Consider the following 22,883-nt stretch of genomic DNA (forward strand, 5'->3'; position numbering starts at 1 on the left):
TTAATTGTCACTGTCTGAAGCAGCCTATTGCAACAATGTTTACAATTTCCGGGCAAGTTATTCACTAACTTCCTGATCAATTGATTTCAGTGGGACTACTCATGATAAATATGACAACATCCTCTGGAGAACTTATTGAATTAATTTTAATATTTTTGTGATCCATTGAATTAAATGAATGGTTTATGCATAATTGTGGGACAGGATTGCATGTAAGCTATCTAGGGGAGAGAAGTGACATGAGGCCTGGGACTTCAATGGACTATACTGAAAATGTTCCAGACAAGAATGGACTTTTGGGACAATATGTGTTAAGTGGATTTCCTGGGGAATACCTTGGAGGAGGTTAATGCAAATTCCCCTCCCCGATTATGCAAAACCTGAGTCTTTTAAAGCTACACCCTGAGGAGAAGGTGTTTGTCTGCTGATTACCAGTTCCAGAGACTGGAAATCAAAGACCTGAGCTGTATAAAGAAATGGCTGAACTACCCATCCTGTGTTCTGGTTCTGAATCTGAGACAGTTGTGAACTTGTAACCACAGGAAAAATTCAATTGTGGGTTTTGAAGGTCTGATACCTACCAGAGCCCTTGTTGGAGTTGGGGGGTGACCTCTGGTAAGCTTTTTCACATGTATTTAGGTTCTTGCATTGTTTTAATATGTTTCCTCTGTAAGGCTTTCACCTTTATAATAAATGTGCTTGCTTATAAAGAGCTATGTAGTAACTTGTGACTGCTGGCAAATACACTGTTCATAGCCTTTGGAGGCACTGGCCTCTTTAGGTACTCTGGCTTGCTGGGAATATCAGAGCGCAGGCAGGGAACTCTGGAGCCTTAGAAAGCCCCAGTCAGGAGGAAGTGAGACATGGGTCTCCACACAAGTGAGGTGATGCCTGGGAGTCAGGAGCCTAAAGTGTGTGCCTTTGGTGGACCACAGAAGGAAGAGTTATCCTGAAACTGTGACACTACCCATTGTAGTAAAGTTAAGCACGTGTATGTTTACAGGATCACGGCTTAAACAATTAAGGTGACGGACTCTGCATTTTATGGACTTTAATACCATCCAGACTATTCCACAATAAGCAAAGTGAATGAAGAAACTATTGGACAGTCAAAGAGCTGGAAATTTATCCTGAAAGTATGAAAAAAATAAGGGATATACAAGCAAGTGGAAGCCTACGCAGCACATTACCTGAAAACAATTTATTGCAACATGGGTATTTATTACCCAGAGTATTACAAGAGACACAGTTTCCTTTGTAATGAGCAATACCAATGTGGATTGACAGACACCTTAACTGTAACTGAATTTGGTAAGTCATAACTGATAGGAATCTATATTTCCCAGCCTGCCCTCATCTGGCTCTAAGAGAAAGAGGGACTGAGTTGGAACATCCAACAGTTGGAACAGCCAAAAGCCAGCCTGAAAAGTGAATTCTAACCCACTTTGCTCATGGAAGTCTGGCTTCAAACTCCAAAAACCAAGATGAGCAGCTCTGGCTTCTTTACAAACCCCGACTACTTCCTCCTTCTCCTGTCCTGAGGTATTTTTTATAAGCAAACCCAAAGTGTATCAGTACTATCCCAGGAGTGTAACTCTAATAAAGCTCAAAAGGCTGCAAACCCCGTAATGGCAACACTTCCAGTGATGATGTTGTCACAGCGTCAAGCTACATATTTGTAATCATTTTTGGGACCATACTTTATCTTTATTGGGGCCGTGCTTCCATACGTGCAATCAGTGGGACTGATGGGAGAGACATGTCCCCCCTACAGTTCAGGCAACCTGTGGTGAAGATGGGGCAAGAGAGAAGTGGAAGAAGAAGCAGTTTGGCTGACTGATGTGAAAGGCAGAGGCAGTATCAAATTCAGCCAGCCAGGAGAGTCAGAGGGAAGAGTACATGTTGCTTTTAATAATGTCTTCTCTCCCAAGGATGCATGTGTGGGTGGGGGGGGGGAATCCCTCCCCATAGGTCTGTAGCATGTGGGAGAAGGCAGTGGACACCTGTACAACCTCCCTCACAAAGTGATGATGGGTGGTTAGAAAATCACTGCTGGGAGATGCCCCTACTGGCAAGACTGGACCCAACGGGGATAGGGAGAACATAAATCCTGATGTGGGACACAGGACACTGGGACACACAGAGCATTATACACATGTACACACACACACACGCATGGTCATGCACACAAACACACTGGGACTTTTGGTACTGGGGTCAATCATGTCCCTCAGCTTTTCTATGGAGTGGCGCAGCTGCATGCATCAAAAGGATGGTCAGCAAGTGCAGTTGAAAGGTGCTCATTAGAACACCTCTGAGGCTTTATCAGTTGTCTACAAAAGCATACAGATTTAGTCACCACACTCGCAGATAAAACCTTTAACTTCAGATAAAACCTGACTTCAAAGCCGGGCCCTGCTTTCAAGGTCTGACTCGGGCTAATAAAGTTTAGGTTTCCTGTTATCAATATCTACTAACCAATAACAATCCAGTCTGAGATGATAACATTCAGAACAAGAAGACACAGACTTGAGTGTTTTATAGAGAAAAGGTGGGGAAATGCTTTAAAAATTAATAATACATATCAAATAATAAATTCTAATGATAAATTTTGAATTACAGTTCTCTGCCTCTCAACCAAGGGCTCAAAAGTTTTTTTTACAACACTATTGGTGCCTCACAAGCTGCTGTGAAAGGCAAGGGCATGACAGAAGGGCACTACTCATATCAGGCTGTAAGATGAAGGCACTGTTCTTATGGGAGATGCACATCATAGGAGTTGGTGTAGGGATTAAGGGGAGACAGCCTGTCTCTCTCCTATTCAGGAAATATCAGAGGGTCAAACCAGCCCCCCTGTACAGTCTATAGAAGCCCTGAGGGCTGCCATAACTCACATCCCCCATTGGGAATTTCTGGGGCACAGGACCATCCTCCTGCCTCTCACACCCAGCCCACCGTGAAAACCTTAACGAGCCCACTGCAGCATGAGCTCTGTGTCTGGTGGAAATGCCCCCAGCAGCGGTGTTGTTCACCGGCCGTCGGGAGTTTTCCCACTGCCCTCTGGTCCCTTTGCACATTAGAGCAATGGTGGAATTTGGATCACAGAGTCTAATCCTCTCCTGGTAAAACTCTATCACTCAAATGTTTGGGGAAAAACAAAAACAAAAGGGGCATGAAGAGGGTGAAAACGTAAATGAATCTTCACAGAAAGTTGTTTCCTGTTATCCACTCAAGTCTAAATGTGACTCACAATCATTATCAAGGGAACTTTTAAATATTCCTCTCTTAAGGTGGGCACACTTTATGCACTGTCTCTTCCAAAAACAATTTTTATGAAAAGATTAACCGAATCAATGAGTGGCCTTACAGGGTTATTGCAAAGAGCACATGTCACAGAGAAACCTGATGAATCCAAATGTATGAAGAAGACACTTGAGGAACTGATATTACCTCAGGCTGCTAGTTTCCCAAGGATTTCAGGGGGAAAGTGTCTATTTCCTGAGGATTTGACAAAGAGGATACAATTTGTGGGATTGGGAAGAAATGATAGAGATTTTATAGAATTCCTCAAATCTGTTCCGGTGATGAAAAAGACACGGGTCCCTCCCCGAGAGGCCATCATTTTATCAGCTATGAATAAAACAAATTAAGTGACTCCCGTGAGAAAGATGAAGCGAAACTTTTCCTTATCTCTTTTCCAGGTAATCATTCTTTGTCATACAGACTTTTAAATGGTTTGCTATTCCCTAATGATTAGGCAGAAGAAAATAGGTTGGTTTCTACCTTCAGTATCACTGGTGTAAATACTCAGTAATGCCATGAAAGATGTTGGCATTACTGTGGATTTACTATGCTGTAAATGAGAGCAGATTTTAGCCTCATAGTATGGTAGTTTGTTACCTCATTAATTTCCTAATGCCTAGGGAATGATATACGGTCAAGTATCACAATGGTACAGGTTGATACCTGTCTGTGCAAACAGCGAGACTCTGACTCATTGAGTTGATGTCACTGCTGATCCACATCATTTTAATACCCTGCTTGAAGCAAATGCTGGGGCTGATACTACATTCCAAAGCAAATCTCTGCAGATCAAGACAAAACACGGGGCTTTCAATCGCAGCATCTGGCATTTCGGGTTGACATTTAAATCTGGAAAATTTTAAAAAGCAAAGCCAGCTTTTAGACAGAACAGCAATAACTGTGGTCTTCCTTTATGGAACACATTGGCGTAATATAACGACCGGTGAAATCAGCCCATCATTTTACTGAATACACAGTGCCTGGTTAGAACAAAAAAGACCAGTTGATCTTAGCTGTCAAATCAGAGATCATCATCGAGCCTTTTACTTATCATCTCCTCTGTCAACAGTACCCCTCTAGAGAAAAGAAATGGCAGCAGCAGCCAAAATAGCAGCCTGCAGCGCATGAGAGGCTTATAGTCTCAGCAACCTGACGGGCCTTAAATACATACCATTCTAAATGGGAATTTGTGTGTTACTGTACACGGGAGATACCTGGTAGTTTTCAGCAACGGGATTACAGTGAATTACTCACAAGACAAAAAACCTGGTGATATAATGCTGTTGCGGTCAGCATTTACAGTCTGTCTGTCTCCTGATCCGACAGCAGGAGAAAGCCCACGACTTTAGATGAGGAGTTTGTTTGACCGGTGTGTTTGTGCTGCTGCTACAGCTATACAAATGGAGATTTTCTAAAATACACATTCCACATTAATGGATTATTATAGTTGAAATCTAAACCAACGAAAGCAAGGAAATTCCGTGACAAGCTTCCCTCACTTCCCCCATCTCAGTCCTACTCATGCTTGCCAGGTCACTTTTGTCTTTGACCCACTGTATCTCACCAATAGGATATACCTTTCATTGCTTGAATACATAACATTGGGCAATAGAACATGCCCCCGGACAAATACTCTATAGGGAAGCATGTGATCTGGGCCTAGCAGAATCATCCTGCAGGTAGCCTGTCTCGAGAAAGGTGGAGTGACTTGTGCCTCTTTGTTTTAGGAAGCAGTCTGCTTTGTCTCTCTCTGTTTCTGGGTTCCTGTGTGTTATCATTCTGAATTCTAAGGAATATGTTGTAACCTTCCAGCAAGAGTATTTTACGTCTCTATCTAACTTCTCCATGTGTATGCCATGAACATAACACCTTTCAGGTTGACTTATAAGACGTGTTTGCAAGGATGCTGAGATAGGCGTTACTCACCCATTCATCCATCCATGCATTTTTAATGCATTCATCACCATGACATAAGGTGCATAGAGAAGTTTTAGCTAAGAAAGACAGAGACCAGAGGCACACAACATAATCTGGAGCATCTTTAACAGAAAAATACCAGAGGGTGCTAAATCTGGGGGAGTGGAGATCTACTGGGCCCCATGACAGAATCATCAATGAGAGAGGGGACTGTGTGCCTGACAAAAGGGTCATGGAGGACATTTTCATGTTGGTCTGGAGAGAGAGTCATGACCTTGATAGCTAGCCATGGGCCTGTAGGAGTTTGCAGGACAGTCTTTAAAGATTGAGCAGCAGCAATATGGGACTGAGGAAATGAGAGAAAAAAAAACACTTCACTATATCTGGGGGCTGGAGACAGATACTTCATTGAACAAAAGAGTCTCTGATACTTTAAAGATTTGCCCATCACTATTCTGAATCAGAACTTCTTAACCCACTACTTTGTTACTAAACTGTTCATCACTTCGCCCACTTTGTCTCTCTAATATCCTGGAATGGACACTGCTACAACTACACTGCATACAGCCCGTCACATTTCTGTCCTGATTACTGTATCTTCCCACCTATTTCAATAAAATGGGTTCAATACACAGAATTGTAGCCAGTGGCAGCTTTATAGTAGTTACGCTTCCTGGACCTGATCTCCACTCCAAGAATTCAAAACTGATGTAATTACCTTGGGTGAAATCCTAGTCCCTTTCAAGTCTCTGGGAGTTTTGCCATTGACTTCCGTGATGCCAGGAGGACTTCAATGAAGTTACATCAGTATGATGGAGTGGAAAATTAATCCCTCTGATTTATTGCAACCATTCTTGGCTTTATCCAGGCATTTTAGGATCTAGAGGGTTTGAGTTAAGTAGCAAGCACACTTTTAGCATGTGTCTAAACAATGCTCCTGCCTGGTTCATCTGATTATTAGTTTAAATAAAATTGGCTGTTACCAAGTGATTTGGATTAATGGGCTGTGGATATATAAATGAGTGCTTAGTTCTGGCCATGTCTTTTACCTTTATGAAGAGGAGAGAGATGATAGCTTACCTACCAGTGACTTTATTTGCTTGTACCCACTGAAAGCATCAACACCTGAAGGTAAAGAAGAGCTTGGAATGAAGCAAATGAAAGGGATTTAAATGGATGTTAGTAAAGTAAAATCAGGAACATGTGATTTAAAGAAGGATTTTTAATATTTAAAAAATCACAGGTAAAAACATACAGTATGATATATAGAGGTATCTTCTACATCTTCTACCTAGGAACAAACAATGTCGGCCATATTTACAGAATGGGCACTCTATACTGGGAAGTAGTGACTCTAAAAAGGATTGTGGGGTGTGGTGGATAATTAGCTGAACATGAGCTCCCAGTGTGATGCTGTGGCCAAAAGAGTTAATAAGATCTTGGGATGCAGGAGTAGAGCGGTTATTTTACCTCTTGTTTGGCACGGGTGTGACCACTACTGGAATACTGTTACCCGATCTGGTGCCCACAATTCAAGGATGTTGATAAATTGAGGAGGGTTCAGAAAAGAGCTGCAAGAATGATTAAAGGATTACAAAACATGCCATATAGTGACAGACTCACAGAGCTCGATCTATTTATTTTACAAAGGAAAGGTTAAGGGGTGATTTGGTTACAATCTACATGGGGAACAAATATCTAATAATGGGGTCTTCAATCTAGCAAAGAAAGGTGTAACATGATCCCAGGTTTGGGAGTTGAAACTAGACAAATTCATACTGGAAATAAATTTGTGACAGTGAGCGTAATTAACCATTAGAACAATTTACTAAGAGTTGTGGTGTAGGATTCTCTATCAATGACAATTTTTAAATCAAGATTGGATGTTTTCTAACAGAGATGATCTAGAAATTATTTTGGGGAAATTTTATGAGTTGTGTTATGTAGAAGTCAGATTAGATTGATTCTTTCTGGCCTTGGAATCTATGAATATTTTAATCTTTTTGGATACAAATATTTCCTCTCTCTTTTATGGGCTTACTTTCTGAGTTTCAAATCGTTTTTCTATAGCAAGCCTAAGGACTTGATCCCACTCATTCACAAGTCACATCGGTGTCTGTGAAACTTATGTCGGCAAAGTATCTGCATGATTTCAGATCAGTTAATATCTTTACTTTTTCATACTGATAATCAAGTTTAAATTGAGTTAATTATAAAAGAAGAATGTAAAAGAATAGGAAACTGAGTTTAAAGTTCATATTTTAATGTTAATGTAGATTTTGCCTTTAAACTTTAGCTTAGGGTACGTCTTCACTACCCGCGTCTCGTCTAGACGTGATGAATCGATCCCCGAATCGACGCCTGTGCTCCACCTTGGCAGGAAGAGTAAGCGGAGTCAATGGGAGAACCACCGTGGTCGACTCGCCGCCGTGAGGACAGCCAGGTAACCTGAACTAAGATACTTTGACTTCAGCTACGCGAATAGCGTTGCTGAAGTTGCATATCTGAGTTTGAACCCTTCCCCAGTGTAGCCCAGGACTTAGTGACCCCCCAGTAGATTTGTTTCTGAGACAGAGTAACCAACATGATCCAAATGGTACACAAATGATCATGTTCTCACAGTAAAGGGACCACTCCTACAAACACATTATTTTTGGCCAGATGTTCAAAAATGTTCAGCACCCAAGCTCCCCTTTAAACTCCTAAGTGTCTGGACTTTAAAAAAAGAGCTCAGCTACCATGTAGGGCCCTGAATAAGGTGGCCAGATTTTCAATGGAAGTTAGAGGCTGTGGGATGCTTTTGAAAATCAGGCGCTGTATTTAATATATTAACAGATCTGCTATTTCATGAGAGATAGATCCAGATGGCTAGCCACATTTTAAAACAATATATTCCTTTCCTCTATAACAATCTTCTTCATACCTTCCTAAAGAGAATTTAAGACTCTGACTCAGGTCATCTGGATCCTAGTCTCAGCTCTCAGTGTTTTAAGATGAGACTTACCAAAAGGAAGTGACTCAGTATTGTCAAGGGAGGAATGGCACACATGAAAGCGAATCCCCTAACTATGAGAAGAACTAGTAAAGACAGAAAGACCAGGATCAGGTTGAAGGAGTGGAATGAGTGGGTGGGGAATTAATTGGACATGAGATCAGAGAGGTAGTGCAGAGTGCTTCAATGGAGAGTTTTGTAAAATAGGAGGGCAGTTACTGTATGAAGTAGACCAATAAGACCAAGGCCAAAAATTGGCACCAGGACACTGGAAGGATGGAGTTAGTGGTAGTTAAATATGCTCCCTCTTCCTGGAGAAAAAGAATAGTCTGGAAACAGCATTTTGGAGAAGAAATTAAAGAAAACCATAATAGAGGAAATAACAGAATTCAAGATGGGGACAGATAAGAATTTCACAGAGTCAATGTCAAGGAAAGGACAAATTATGGCATCATACCAGAAGCTATGATAAGCAGACAATCTTACAGAAAAAGGAGGCATAGGAAACAATAGAAACAAGTGAAGTTTGTATCACAGTTAAGGAGAGTGATAGTGATCTGGAGGAAAGGTTAGAGAGTTAGGGGAAAGAGGAAGGAAGGGTGGGTCCATCACTAATTAAGATAGTGAGGCTTCAGGAGACTTTGTTTCTATTCCTGGTTCTGTCACAGCCACATGTGATTTTAAGCAAATTGTCATTTTTGCTGTGCCTCAGTTTACCAATCTGTGGCATGTGAATGATAATACATCCTTCACAGGGATGTTGTGAGGCTAAAATTCTGTAATATTTTAAGACGCTCAGTGAGAAAGCTCTCCTGAGGTGCAAGGTAATGTTATTATTTAACCTGAAGCATTTTAGTGGCATATCCAGGGGCTGACCAAATCAAGACATCAGATAGACAGGAGACAGTGGGATTAGAGAAGGGGATGTGGAATTAATGTCATCTGTGTGGAAGTGATTTCTGTCTCTAGGTCAATCTACCCATCTAAATACCTATACTGTGCTCATTATCATAGTTTGTGAATGCTTATATCCAAGGCAGAAGTTAACAATGAGAGGTTCCAGGGAAAAGATAGAGCAAGAAGAAAGCACAAAAAGGGGATACTCATTGTTCCTTCACCATGCCAGGAAAAGTATACTATTCATGGCTTTCTTCCCACCAAGGCCTTTTATAGATAGTGCTGTAAAAATCACTATTTTTAGGTGTTGAGTATCCTTACAAAGACATGTATCAACTCTATTAATGTCTTTCTTTCTTGTAGATATTGTATCAGTCAAAGGTGTTGACGCAGAAGGGCACTGTGGTTGGACATACAGTACATACCATTCTCTGCACACAGTTAAATTTACTCAGCTCTGGCTTTTTGAGCCACAACACGAACACTGCAAATAGCCAGGTTTCAGAGTAGCAGCCGTGTTAGTCTGTATCTGCAAAAAGAACAGGAGTACTTGTGGCACCTTAGAGACTAACAAATGTATTTGAGCATATGCTTTCGTGAGCTACAGCTCACAGATGAAGTGAGCTGTAGCTCACGAAAGCTTATGCTCAAGTACATTTGTTAGTCTCTAAGGTGCCACTAGTCCTCCTTTTCTTTTTACTGCAAATAGAGCAAATGGCACATAAAACCTGTGATTTCTGTGGCCATTCTTTTCAACCCAGGACAGTTTTGTGGTGGATGGCAAACAACTTCCTAAAATGTGACTTTCAGCCAGATAATGATACAACTTGTCAGCACTCTGTTTTAGTCAACACTGGGCATTGTGGTCAAATCAAAGGGCTTGGAGACCTTAGGTAGATTACTGGCTCTGCCACTGAAATCCTGTGTGACTTCTGGAAAGTCACTTGACCTCTCAGCAACTTAATTCCTCATCAATAGAAATGATGATAATAATGGTTTCTTTCTCCCACCCTTTATCTGTCTTGTCTATCTAAATTGGAAGCTGATTGGGGCAGGGACTGTCTCTTACTATGGGTATAGTGCTTAGCACAACATATCTCTAATCTCAGCTGGGGCACTACAGTAAGGTAAATCAATAACAACGCTGACCTGACCTGGATTTGAAGAGGTAACCTACAGATATAAGAGGATTACTATTTCCATTACCAATCCACACAGCCATTAAATTACTTGAACTGCACACTCTTTGAAAATGCAATTGTCATCTGGAAGAACTCTCATTTTAGTGTTAACTAGCTAGGGTGCTGATTTATAGCGCAATAGTTATTTTGCACTAGCCCCCCTGCACGTGGACACTCTTATTCTGCATTGAGTGCCCATAAGTGAGGGATAAGTATTGCTCAGCACTGTAGATACAGTAGAGGATGTGGAAAGGTACCTACCCAATTTAAATAAGCATTGTTTTGCTGCAGGTGTCAATTAACGTATGATTACAAAACAAACAATGTTTTTTCCCCAAGACCTGCAGGCAGCAGGATGGAAAAAAGCAACAGGCATTTTCTGCGACTTCAATATTTTAGCATGAGTGATTCTGCAAATGATTTTTAGCAATGTCACTTCACCAGTTATGGGTCCAGTTTTCCACCGCCTGGTTCCTTTTATAGTAATTTACGAGCTGTGCAAAATAAATTTCAAGTCAAGGTGAAATGCTACCACAACAGTGTAAATGAGTGGAGAATTCTGTAGCATTTTACACCCACGTTGCATTCACTGGCTCTGATTGTGTGTGAATGTGATCCTCTGCTCAGCACAGGAAAGGAACAGTGAGGAGCAGAGGTGGCTTTAAGCCACCACTGTGATCCCTGTATTCTGGGGCAGCTGGGTGGGGAGGGGAGGATGTGTGCTCCTATGTAAATTAGATCAGCATCAAGGTTTTTCTAACTTATGCTATGCTCCCCATGGTTCCCTACTGGCCAAAAGAAGCAGCGGACAGCTATAGTGCACTGCACTTTGGCCAAGCCCCCTTCTTCCCATCAGAAAGCCCATTCCAATGTCTTGAGCTAGGAGGCGGGCCAGCTTAGTGCCCTTACCCAAGTCCCCCTGCACTTGGGGTATCCCCTTAGTCTGGCACTCAGGGAGAATATTACAATGGAGACTGAGGATCATTTCCACAGATGTAAATTATTACCCAAGGTGGAAGGCAGGGGGGAAATCAGCGCATTCATTTTATTACTATCTGGAAGAAGAAGTTCATTTTGCAGAAACTCTTGGAGCCCATTCTCTAAGTACAGTTCTGAGTACTGTGTCTGCAATCAATATGTATTCCCAAAATAGCTCTAATAACCCATTATGTTATTTTTGTTCTAGCTGAGAAATACATCCAGTCTCACTTAATCCAAGCATTAGTTGTGCTTTTAAGAAAGTCAGGAGCTCTTAAAATGGATATATGCATGAAACTCAAACAAAGGCTTTCTTAAAATGCAAATAAATGAAGCTACCCAGTGAACAAATACAGTAATTTACGATTCTAATAAATCCTTTCAGCCAGATTTAATTGCAGCTGCAATGAAGAAAACCACCCGCCAGCACCAAAGAAGTCATCACAAGGGCCTGATCCTCAGATGGTGTAAATTGATGTCACCATATAGACTTCAGTTATGTTAGTTATGGACTTCAGTGAAGCTATGCCAATGTACAGTAGCTGAGGATCTGGCCCTGCAGTCTGGCATCAAATTTCTCTGAGACGTCAGCAGAATTCCCCGAGCTGCAAACATGTTGGTCTTTATTAAAAGTAATAAAATGAAGAGAGATTAAAAACAGAAGAGGTTGTTCTAGATAGAGGACTTGATTCTCCTCCCACTTACAGCAGCTTTACATTGGTGTCAATTCACTGATTGCAGTGGAGTGACTTGATTTATACCGGTGTCCGTGAAAGGAGAGACAAACCCAGAAATTATGTGAATTTTTGAGATGACACAATTATCTGGAAAGACTGAGGATGGATGTTAATTTCTAAATGAAGTAAAGTGCTGGCAAATAAAATCCTCACCGTGTTCTATGGGCCTACTCTTCTGAGCAAACTTAGACACACGCTTGAGTGTTAGTGGACTCCTGGCTCCTTTTATGACCAACCATCAGTTCTGTGTAACATTCTCTTAAATAAAATAGCTGTCATTCATTTGTTTATTTTAATTTTTCATGAAAAAATGTAAAAGGGGTTGATTTGTCCATTTGAGACCCAATATGCAAAGCAAGGAAGCTCCACTTTTTTTCACTGCTGCCTTAGAGTCAATCTCACAAAACCAAATTTATATTACAATCATGTAATAAACTTCACTGGATTACTTTTTAATAAAGAGCAGCAGGTAACGCTTTGAAATCCCAAGACTGTCACTCTAGATCAGGGATGACAAAAATCTCTAATCGCTCAAGAGTAAGGTTGGATGTGTGGTTAGCAAGGTGCTAACTGGGTAAAAGAAGCAGGTAGGAAGGATAGCCAGGAGTTTTGTGCTTTGTTGGGAATCACTGGTGCTTATGACTGGAAATAAAGCTGGGAGGGAGTCTCTGTTCTGCTCTCATTGTTTCTGCATAACCTCCACTGATTTTAATGTGCTTGTAGTCTTTGTTGCAGTCACCTTGTAAGTGGTCAGGTTGGCAGAACCACTCAGATATATCATTCTTATACCTTAATGGTCTGGCAACACTCTTCATTTGCCAAGAGAGACAAAATGTCTCCACTGATACTCTGCAATAGTTAAATTAAGGCACGTGGGGCTGAGGGTCTTAGTAAGAGGTAAGTGTTGTTATTCCTATGACAATTTCATTTAGAGAGCTGGGCTAACCAGATGAGGAGAAATAAGAGCCACACACTCACCTATATCCATTTCTAGGGTCAGGTCCTCCTGTACTCTGGAAACTACTTTGTGCCTCTTGATATAATGCAGCTCAAAAGCAGGCTTACAGGCCACTTGAGGATTCCTCAGGGAACGTAGAGTCAATGTTGCAGTTCCTACTCCAGCCCTCCTGGACCCTATTCTATTCTACTTAGATTTTTATACCACGCTTATCACCACATTATCTGAGCACCTTCCAGTGCTGCATTAGGTGATGTGACTAACATCTGGCACATGTTTATTCTGTTTTTCTCTTCCCAAGGGGAGAAGTGTGCTCAATGCAGTGTTTAGTTTTTGAATTTTTAAAATTACACACAGTTGCACACACACACACACACACACACACACACACACTGCTTTATGTGTATGTTATAGAAGGCAAGGTCAAAGATAGGTGCCTTGCACTTGGAGTAGAAGGTGGTGATGGTTGTGATGGACCTGAGTTTCTGGAGGACATAATTTCACAGTCTTGAGCTAGCCTTTGAGGAAACTCTGTCTCCTGTCTCAGGGCCTACCGCCAGGGATAAGGGAGCATTTTTATGACCAAACAATCCCCCGTTTCTGGAACAGCCCTCTTGAGGCCATGGATAGCTGGTGTAAAACAGAGCAGCCCGATGGCTGTTATAATTTATGTTGGGGATCAGCCTGGCAGTGAATTAGCTCCAGGATCAAGGGGCCTTCTACCCTCTCCTCAGGAGCACTGTGCACTGCTCAGCCACAGCTCAGGATCTAGCTCAGTGGTTCTCAACCGGGGTAGGGGTACATCAACTCATCTAGATATTTGTCTTGTTTTACAACAGGCTACATGAAAAGCACTAGCAAAGTCAGTACAAACTAAAATGTCATACAGACAAAATGAGAAAGTAAGCAATTTTTCAGTAATAGTGTGTCGTGACACTTTTGTATTTTTATGTCTGATTTTGTAACCAAGTTGTTTTTAAATTGAGATGAAACTTGGGGTTATGCAAGACAAACTTATCCAGACTCCTGAAAGGGGTACAGTACTCTGGAAAGGTTGAGAGCCACTGCTTTAGCTCGTAGTGATCAGATACAAGATTTTATCCCCTGTCCCTTCTGGTTTCTGGCCCACACCAGAAGTGCTGAAATTTATCATAGAACTATAATCACCACGTATGGTAAGTGATATCGATAGGGAATGCGGGATGGTGTAATGTGAAATAAAGGTTTTATCTGCATGTGTTTGGGGATTGGTTCAGCAGATCATCTCAAATGAGTTCTGATAACTGCAATGGTTTACAAAGACCTGGTGAGAAAGCTATAGTAATTTCAAAGAGATGTCTCAAACAATAAGAACTCCCTCTGACAGATCTCTCTTCAGCAATGCATAGAATCCTTTATTGAGTCTCCAATATCACTTTATAAATGTATACTTCACATTAACTAAATTAAGATAATCAGGTCTGTTTAGAACCTTGCACAACCTAAAACAGAGACTTGCAATAATGGCATTGTTCTTTCACCAGTTGCCAAAACAATTTGAAAAAACATTATTTCTGAACTGGCTAGAACATGATTCCCGCTAGCCTCTTTGCCTACTGTCTCTGAGACTTCCTTCAAACGCCTCTCCAATATCCTCATAAAACAATATGTGCCGTAACCATAGTCTGTATGGAGACTGTTAAAAGCAGGCTGGTGGAGAGGTGCTGAGAACAATGACTGGAAAAAGATGCGGAATCTTCAGGTACCGTGGGCCAAATCCACATCAGCTGTAAACTGGCATAGGTCCAACAGACACCAGCTGGCTCCATATTCATAATCATTCACATGTTCCCTTTCAGTTCCAATGCGTTGCCAGTTTGTATTCAACATGAGAGCACATTGTCTTAAAGCAGTGCCTTGCTGCTGTGTTGTGCTCTGACAGGAAACTCTTCAATGCACTGAACTATAGGATCTTCTGATAACATCAGCAAACAGACTATTGAGCACACGCCTCATCCTCACACACCCCTCGAGAGGGAATGTTAACAAAGGCAGGCATTCTTTCACTCTCCTCAATGACACAATCACTGCACAAGCGGAACCATAATAAAGACACACGTCTGGGCAGTTAGACTAATATAGGGCAGGGTAAGAAATTATAAATCAGCCAACACTGCAGCCCTACCAAAACTAGCCACTTGAAGCCTTGGCAGTTTGCAAAGTGAATCAGCATCCTACACTCCACATATTTTAGTTCCATCATTGTCCAGCAAATGTCTCCTGACTCTGCTATGGGTATTGTCTGCTACCCTAGACTTTCAGTGGATTCATCCTCCCAACCCAGCCTCAGCTGGCATGTAATAAGTGTCATGGACCACGTGCCTATGATATAAATAGTATAGTGCATGTCTGGAAAAGGTATACAATATTTTTGATTTTGGGTTTTGCCAGCTATCCATCAACAAGTTTCGGGGAGGGGAATATATCTCCAGAGTGGACACAGAAGAAAAATTCTTCTTCACCATAGGTGAAGCCAGAGTTGCTGCACAGCCTCATTTTCACAGAGTCCGAGCTACTGGGAGGGTTTATTTCTGAACCATTGTCCACAACGTGGATTGTTGGGAATGGGATTCTAAAGGTACATGTGGGACTCATCCGTTTTAAATTCTTCAGCTACTGCTGGTTCTTAGTCATTCAGTGGGGAAAGTGGAAGTGCACAAGAAGGACATGAAGTGGACTCTTAAAGTTGATCAACACTACTTCTTTTCTTCTTAGAATGGCAAGTCTTTGGCAAGGAAATATTGATTAACCTAAGTCAGAGGTGTTCCACACATATCAATGCACACTTATTTATTGCTTAGGTAGCAATCTGTCTTGGTTAAATCTGTCCAGATAAGTTGGAAAAAACAGTTTTAGTTTCAAATAGAGACTTCTTCTGGAAGGAGGAGAGGGGAAACAGAAGTGTTGTCACTGGCAGGCATAATAAGATGAAAGGCTAGACAATGCCGACAACCTAATCATATTGATAAATACTTACAGTAGTATAGAAACAGCGAGATTTCTTTGAAAAATAGTGTTTCCATTTCACTGCTCTCTAGAACAAAAATGGGGATAGTGCAGGATGGAGCACATTAGATATGATCCAATCTATGCCATGTAAATTTTCATCATTTTCCAGTTACAGACAAGCAAATGGGTAGAACCTCTGGCCACAAGGTGGTGGGAACCTTCCCATTGTGGTTCTAACCATGTTGATTTCACATCGGAAGACAGAGATTTAAAACCATCAAATGGCCTCATTTCGAGTGACCAGCAGTAGATGACAATCAGTACTTGAAGACCGTCCAGTTCAGAAACAGGAAACTGTCCCAACGCCACACAGTACCAGCAGAGTGATGTGGTTCAGAATACTAGAGCAGGAGCACTTATTAGCTGAGCAACTCACAGATTTCAAACATCCCACTGTCTTACAACAGGAACTAGACCTACATGTCTGAATTTCCCCTTTTAACTTAGTTGTTGGTAAATATGTAAGGAGATTAACATAATCTAAAAATCTGCAATGATTTTTAGCAGGGCACATGCTTGACATCTTGGTGGAGTTCACACATAAAATGGAAAGCTGTCTGTTGTGGGATTTAGATATGCCAATAACTTGCTTTCCTTTGGAGCTTCAGTACAACGAGCTGATAGCAAAGGCTAAGTGTCACACTGCCAGGATCAGCGAGATCGCCCACACAACTGTGTAGGTGAAGAAAATGTCTTCTGTTCTTAAGAACTATACAGTATTCGTACTGTACTCTTGGAAATACTTATAGAACTCTTCCTACCTACATTCTGGTGGAAAAGGGAAAAGGTGACACATCTCTCTTTGCACCCAGCATTTACATCTAGGTTCCAAAAAACAGTGCTTGGAGCTACAACCTGAATGATCCCTATCAATGCTTGGTGTTTGAATGTGGGAAAGGAAGATCTGCCATGGTAAGAGGTGCTATTGTTGTGGCCATTTGGACATGGGGCTGTGTAGAGTCGCATTTTAATCAGTCTTTTACTGATGAATAGCTACAGTTTACAAATTTTGATAAATATATAGACCTATTAAAATGGCTTGTAATATTTTAAAGCTCTCTAATAGGAATTCTAGATGATCTTGTAAATTGCAGCAAGCATATCAATATATAACCATTTTTTCAGTTTGAATAAGACCCAGGGCAATTTCTGACTGCTTCTTGTCCTTAGAGATTTCCATGTACTTTTCATGGGGATGAAAGAGCTGTTGGGCATGCTCTACAGATGGATTAAATAAGTAGGAAGTCAATGGAACGGTGCCAATTTGCACCAGCTGAGAATCTAGCCTGTGTTACTCGATATCCTGGTCAAAACCCAGCGTGAGTAATTGCATTCTGCCAAGTTCCCCTGCTAGTTTAAACTGGAGAAAGTACTCTTCCTTTCCTCTTTGCAGAGCTGTGTTGCTCAATCACAGTGGCTGCCATATTCCACAGAGAGTAAACTCTGCATAGGTGAAATCCCTGTTGTACAAACATAATACACAATGTTGTAGAAATACCATAAGAACATAAGAATGGCCCTACTGGGTCAGACCAAAGGTCCATCTAGCACAGTATCCTGTCTTCCAACAGTGGCCAGTGCCAGGTGCCCCAGAGGGAATGAACAGAACAGGTAATCATCAAGTGATCCACCCCCTGTCGCTCATTCCCAGCTTCTGGCAAACAGAGACTAGGGACACCATCCCTGCCCACCCTGGCTAATAGCCATTGACAGACCTATCCTCCATGAATTTATCTATACCAAAGGAAAAGCCAGTGGACTGCACCTTTGGCAGTATTCATATATGGCAGAAATGGACCACACCTTAAACCGACACTGCCCTACTAACTGGAATGTCTCTTCCAGTTACGCCAAGGATAAATTTGTATGCCTTTTTAGGATCCAAAAATCTAAATGAAATCAGATTCAAGTCATCTGGATATGATTGGGGAGCTTTGTTCTTAAGATAAACAGAATACTTTCTGCTCCTTCTCAAGACAATTGCATCATCTTCAAGTCAATAAAATTCAGACCTCACACTGAGAGAGGTCTGACCCTTCACCTGTGTAAGGCTCAGCGAGATGGGCTTGTGTAGCGTTCCCTAAGGCTTTTCACTGAGGTCATACACAGTAGCCGCAAGTATTTCCCAGTTTACCAAACCTAATAGAAGATTACTGAGAGTTGGACAAAAAAAACAAACCCCTGTAATTCTACAGAAACTTGCTGGGGGAGCAAGGTTACAAACAGAGTTGTATTTGAATCATGCAAGCATGACACTTTGTATTGAAAGAAATCAGACGCAGAGCATGGGTGCAGATTATCGCTTCTGCTCCTCTCTCTTTCCACTATTCCAGTGGTGCAAAGGGAGTAGAGACTCATCTTCTGGAGTGGGGGAGTTCCCAGGGGATATGGAACCAGCTTCTATGCCCCGCCTCCCTGAAACTCTTATGCAAGAGGTATACTGGGGCGGGGGTGGGGCATGTCATGGTGGAGGACAGACAGGAAGGGACAGTGGCCTGAACATAATGCCTTCCTTAGCTGACAATTGGTCATTTAGGGATCACTGCGAGCTGGCACAGATTGGATCAGCCCTGAGACTGCTCTAATCTGTGCATAGGGTCAATTAGAGACCTAAGGAGCCTTAACTGGCTCTTTGGTAGTGTAAATTGAATCCAGCAGGAAATTTAGACCATAATTTATATAAGCAAATTAACATTTGAAAAATCATGATTTATGACAAAGATACAAAATGTATGGACTAGTTGCTTTCTTATACAGTAGAGCAACTGTTTCAACAACCTGTGTGGCAGTGTTCACTGATGCATATGAGTGCAAGATTCAATGCTGAATACATACTTCGAAACATAGTACAGCATAATAACAACAAGGCAGTAGAGCTGTGCAAAACTATCCTGATTTGCCCTGCACGCATAAAACATTATATTATTACTGGTTTCAGAGTAGCAGCCATGTTAGTCTGTATCCGCAAAAAGAACAGGAGGACTTGTGGCACCTTAAGACTAACACATTTATTTGAGCATAAGCTTTCGTGAGCTACAGCTCACTTCATCGGATTTTTTTGAAACTTGTGCACTTGATCAGTGGTAACATTTTGTCATTTCTTCATGTGGAACAAACTTCCTTGTATGAAGAATTTGAAATGTAACCAAATGTCAAAAATGTTGATAATAGTGCCCAGGCTGCACTTCCATGGTGGAATAGCAACATTTCGGGGGAAAACAGTGATTAAGAAAGTAAATTTAAGGCAGTTCAAGACAGTGTAACATACAAGTTCAGGGGGCATAGAGAGACGTCCTTCTAGTCTCACCTAGACCAACTTCTGTTTCTATCTATCTCCTGTAACACCACCTACTTTCCTGTAAAATAAATCCAGCCTGGGACACAAGAGGGCATATAATGTTTTTATATATCTATATTATAGGATGCAGGTGATCTTTTATTGTATGCTTTATATGTTTGTTTAACTAGATTATGTAAGTATGTCAAGTTTTCTGGAATTCATTTAAATTTCTAATCAGCAAACATAGCAGGATAGCAAAACATAGGGCTCTCTTTTTTTGCTATAGACCTTACTCCTTGTTCCAGCAAAACTCCCATTGCAATAGGACTTTGGCCTGTGAATGAGTAAAGATTGCAGTATAATGTCCTAAGATATTGGAAATATAATATATTTCAATGTTCCAAATAAATATGCCTTAATACTTTATTTCTAAAATGGGGATATTAATACTGATTATAATACTTCCTTTCTCCTGCCTTTTCTTTGTCCTGTCTATTTAGATTGTATGCTCTTGTGGACAGGGATTTTCTCTTACTCTGTGCTGGTAAAGTGCCTCACACAATGGGGCCCAGATCCCAGCATAACACAAACAATAAACAACAATAAGAAGTTAAACCAGTACTTCCCTTTGGGTGAACTGATTTCCACTCTCCATAAAAGAATCTAATTTTTTAAAAAATGTGTTTTATTGTGATGAGAGTTCAACACACTTTATTGACATTATTAGCTTTCAGTTATGTTGACTGTGTTTCATTAGAATGCAATTATTTTATTGCAATGACTCAATTACTGTTAAAAGAAAAGGACACAAAGCAGACAACACTTCTGCATCCAGGGTGATTTTCAGGTCTGATGACTGTGCCACCCCGAAGGGGAATGTCTTCTCAACAAATCTATAATATTTGTTTTGCTTTATTAGGGAATCAGGTTTCCAGAGAAACTGATGGGCACTACCAATTAATTCTGTAAACCTTGTTGCAGAGAACAAGAGGTCATGTGACTGGTTTGGCTTTCACCCAACCCCAGCATTCCAGTCCAAATGCATTGGAAACATATGGATTAAACATGTATATCAATGATGAGGTAGAATGTAAAGAAATAAGAAGCGATGGAATGGATAAGACAGAGTCCGTCTGGGCAAAAATTACACTGGGGAAGAAAACTATTAAAGCCTCCCCTGGGATAGTGTTTGGGGTGTGCTATAGACCGCCGAGATCTAATTTGGATATGCATAGAGCCCTTTTTAATGTTTTTAATAAAGTAAATACTAATGGAAACTGCATGATCATGGGAGACTTTAACTTCCCAGATATAGACTGGAGTAAGAGTGCTAGTAATAATAATAGGGCTCAGATTTTCCTAGATGCGATAGCTGATGGATTCCTTCATCAAATAGTTGCTGAACCGACTAAAGGGGATGCCATTTTAGATTTGGTTTTGGTGAGTAGTGAGGACCTCATAGAAGAAATGGTTGTAGGGGATAATCTTGGTTCAAGTGATCATGAGCTAATTCAGTTCAAACAAAACTAAATCTGCAACTAGGGTTTTTGATTTCAAAAGGGCTGACTTTCAAAAATTAAGGAAATTAGTTAGGGAAGTGGATTGGACTGAAGAATTTATGGATCTAAAGGCAGAGGAGTCCTGGGATTATTTTAAATCAAAGCTGCAGAAGCTATCGGAAGCCTGCATCCCAAGAAAGGGGAAAAAATTCATAGGCAGGATTGTAGACCAAGCTGGAAGACCAAGCATCTCAGAGAGGTGATTAAGAAAAAGCAGAGCGCATACAGGGAGTGGAAGATGGGAGGGATCAGCAAGGAAAGCTACCTTATTGAGGTCAGAACATGCAGGGATAAAGTGAGACAGGCTAAAAGTCAAGTAGAGTTGGACCTTGCAAAGGGAATTAAAACCAATAGTAAAAGGTTCTATAGCCATATAAATAAGAAGAAAACAAAGAAAGAAGAAGTGAGACCGCTAAACACTGAGGATGGAGTGGAGGTCAAGAATAATCTAGGCATGGCCCAATATCTAAACAATACTTTGCCTCAGTCTTTAATAAGGCTAAAGAGGATCTTAGGGATAATGGTAGCGTGACAAATGGGAATGAGGATATGGAGGTAGACGTTACCATATCTGAGGTAGAAGTGAAACTCAAACAGCTTAATGGGACTAAATCAGGGGGCACAGATAATCTTCATCAAAGAATATAAAAGGAATTGGAGCCCGAAATTGCAAGCCCATTAGCAAGAATTTTTAATGAATCTGTAAACTCAGGGGTTGTACCGTATGATTGGAGAATTGCTAACATAGTTCCTATTTTTAAGAAAGGGGAAAAAAGGTGATCCAGGTAACTACAGGCCTATTAGTTTGACATCTGTAGTATGCAAGGTCTTGGAAAAAATTTTGAAGGAGAAAGTAGTTAAGGACATTGAAGTCAATGGTAAATGGGACAAAATACAATATGGTTTTACACAAGGTAGATCATGCCAAACCAACCTGATCTCCTTCTTTGAGAAAGTAAGATTTTTTAGACAATGGAAACGCAGTGGATCTAATTTACCTAGATTTCAGTAAGGTGTTTGATACCGTGCCACATGGGGAATTATTAGTTAAATTGGAAAAGATGGAGATTAATATGAAAATTGAAAGGTGGATAAGGAATTCATTAAAGGGGAGACTACAACGGGTCCTACTGAAAGGTGAACTGTCAGGCTGGAGGGAGGTTACCAGTGGAGTTCCTTAAGGATCAGTTTTGGGACCAATCTTGTTTAATCTTTTTATTACTGACCTCGGCACAAAAAGTGGGATTGTGCTAATAAAGTTTGCAGATGATACAAAGCTGGGAGGTATTGCCAATTTAGAGAAGGACCAGGATATCATACAGGAGGATCTGGATGACCTTGTAAACTGAAGTAATAGTAATAGGATGAAATTTAATAGTGAGCAGTGTAAGATTATACATTTAGGGATTAATAACAAGAATTTTAGTTATAAGCTGGGGACGCATCAATTAGAAGTAACGGAGGAGGAGAGGGACCTTGGAGTATTGGTTGATCATAGGATGACTATGAGCTGCCAATATGATATGGCCGTGAAAAAGGCTAACGCGGTCTTGGGATGCATCAGGCGAGGTATTTCCAGTAGAGAAAAGGAGGTTTTAGTACCTTATACAAGGCACTGGTGAGACCTCACCTGGAATACTGTGTGCAGTTCTGGTCTCCCATGTTTAAGAAGGATGAATTCAAACTGGAACAGGTACAGAGAAGGGCTACTAGGATGATCCGAAGAATGGAAAACTTGTCTTATGAGAGGAGACTCAAGGAGCTTGGCTTGCTTCGCCTAACTAAAAGAAGGTTGAGGGGAAATATGATTGCTCTCTATAAATATATCAGAGGGATAAATACCAGAGAGGGAGAGGAATTATTTAAACTCAGTACCAATGTGGACACAAGAACAAATGGATATAAACTGGTCATTGGGAAATTTAGACTTGAAATTAGACGAAGGTTTCTAACCATCAGAGGAGTGAAGTTTTGGAATAGCCTTCCAAGGGAAGCAGTGGGGGCAAAAGGTCAACTAGCTTTAAGATTAAACT

This window comes from Eretmochelys imbricata, chromosome 2 (genome assembly GCF_965152235.1).
Source record: "Eretmochelys imbricata isolate rEreImb1 chromosome 2, rEreImb1.hap1, whole genome shotgun sequence".
Taxonomy (NCBI): Eukaryota; Metazoa; Chordata; order Testudines; family Cheloniidae; genus Eretmochelys; species Eretmochelys imbricata.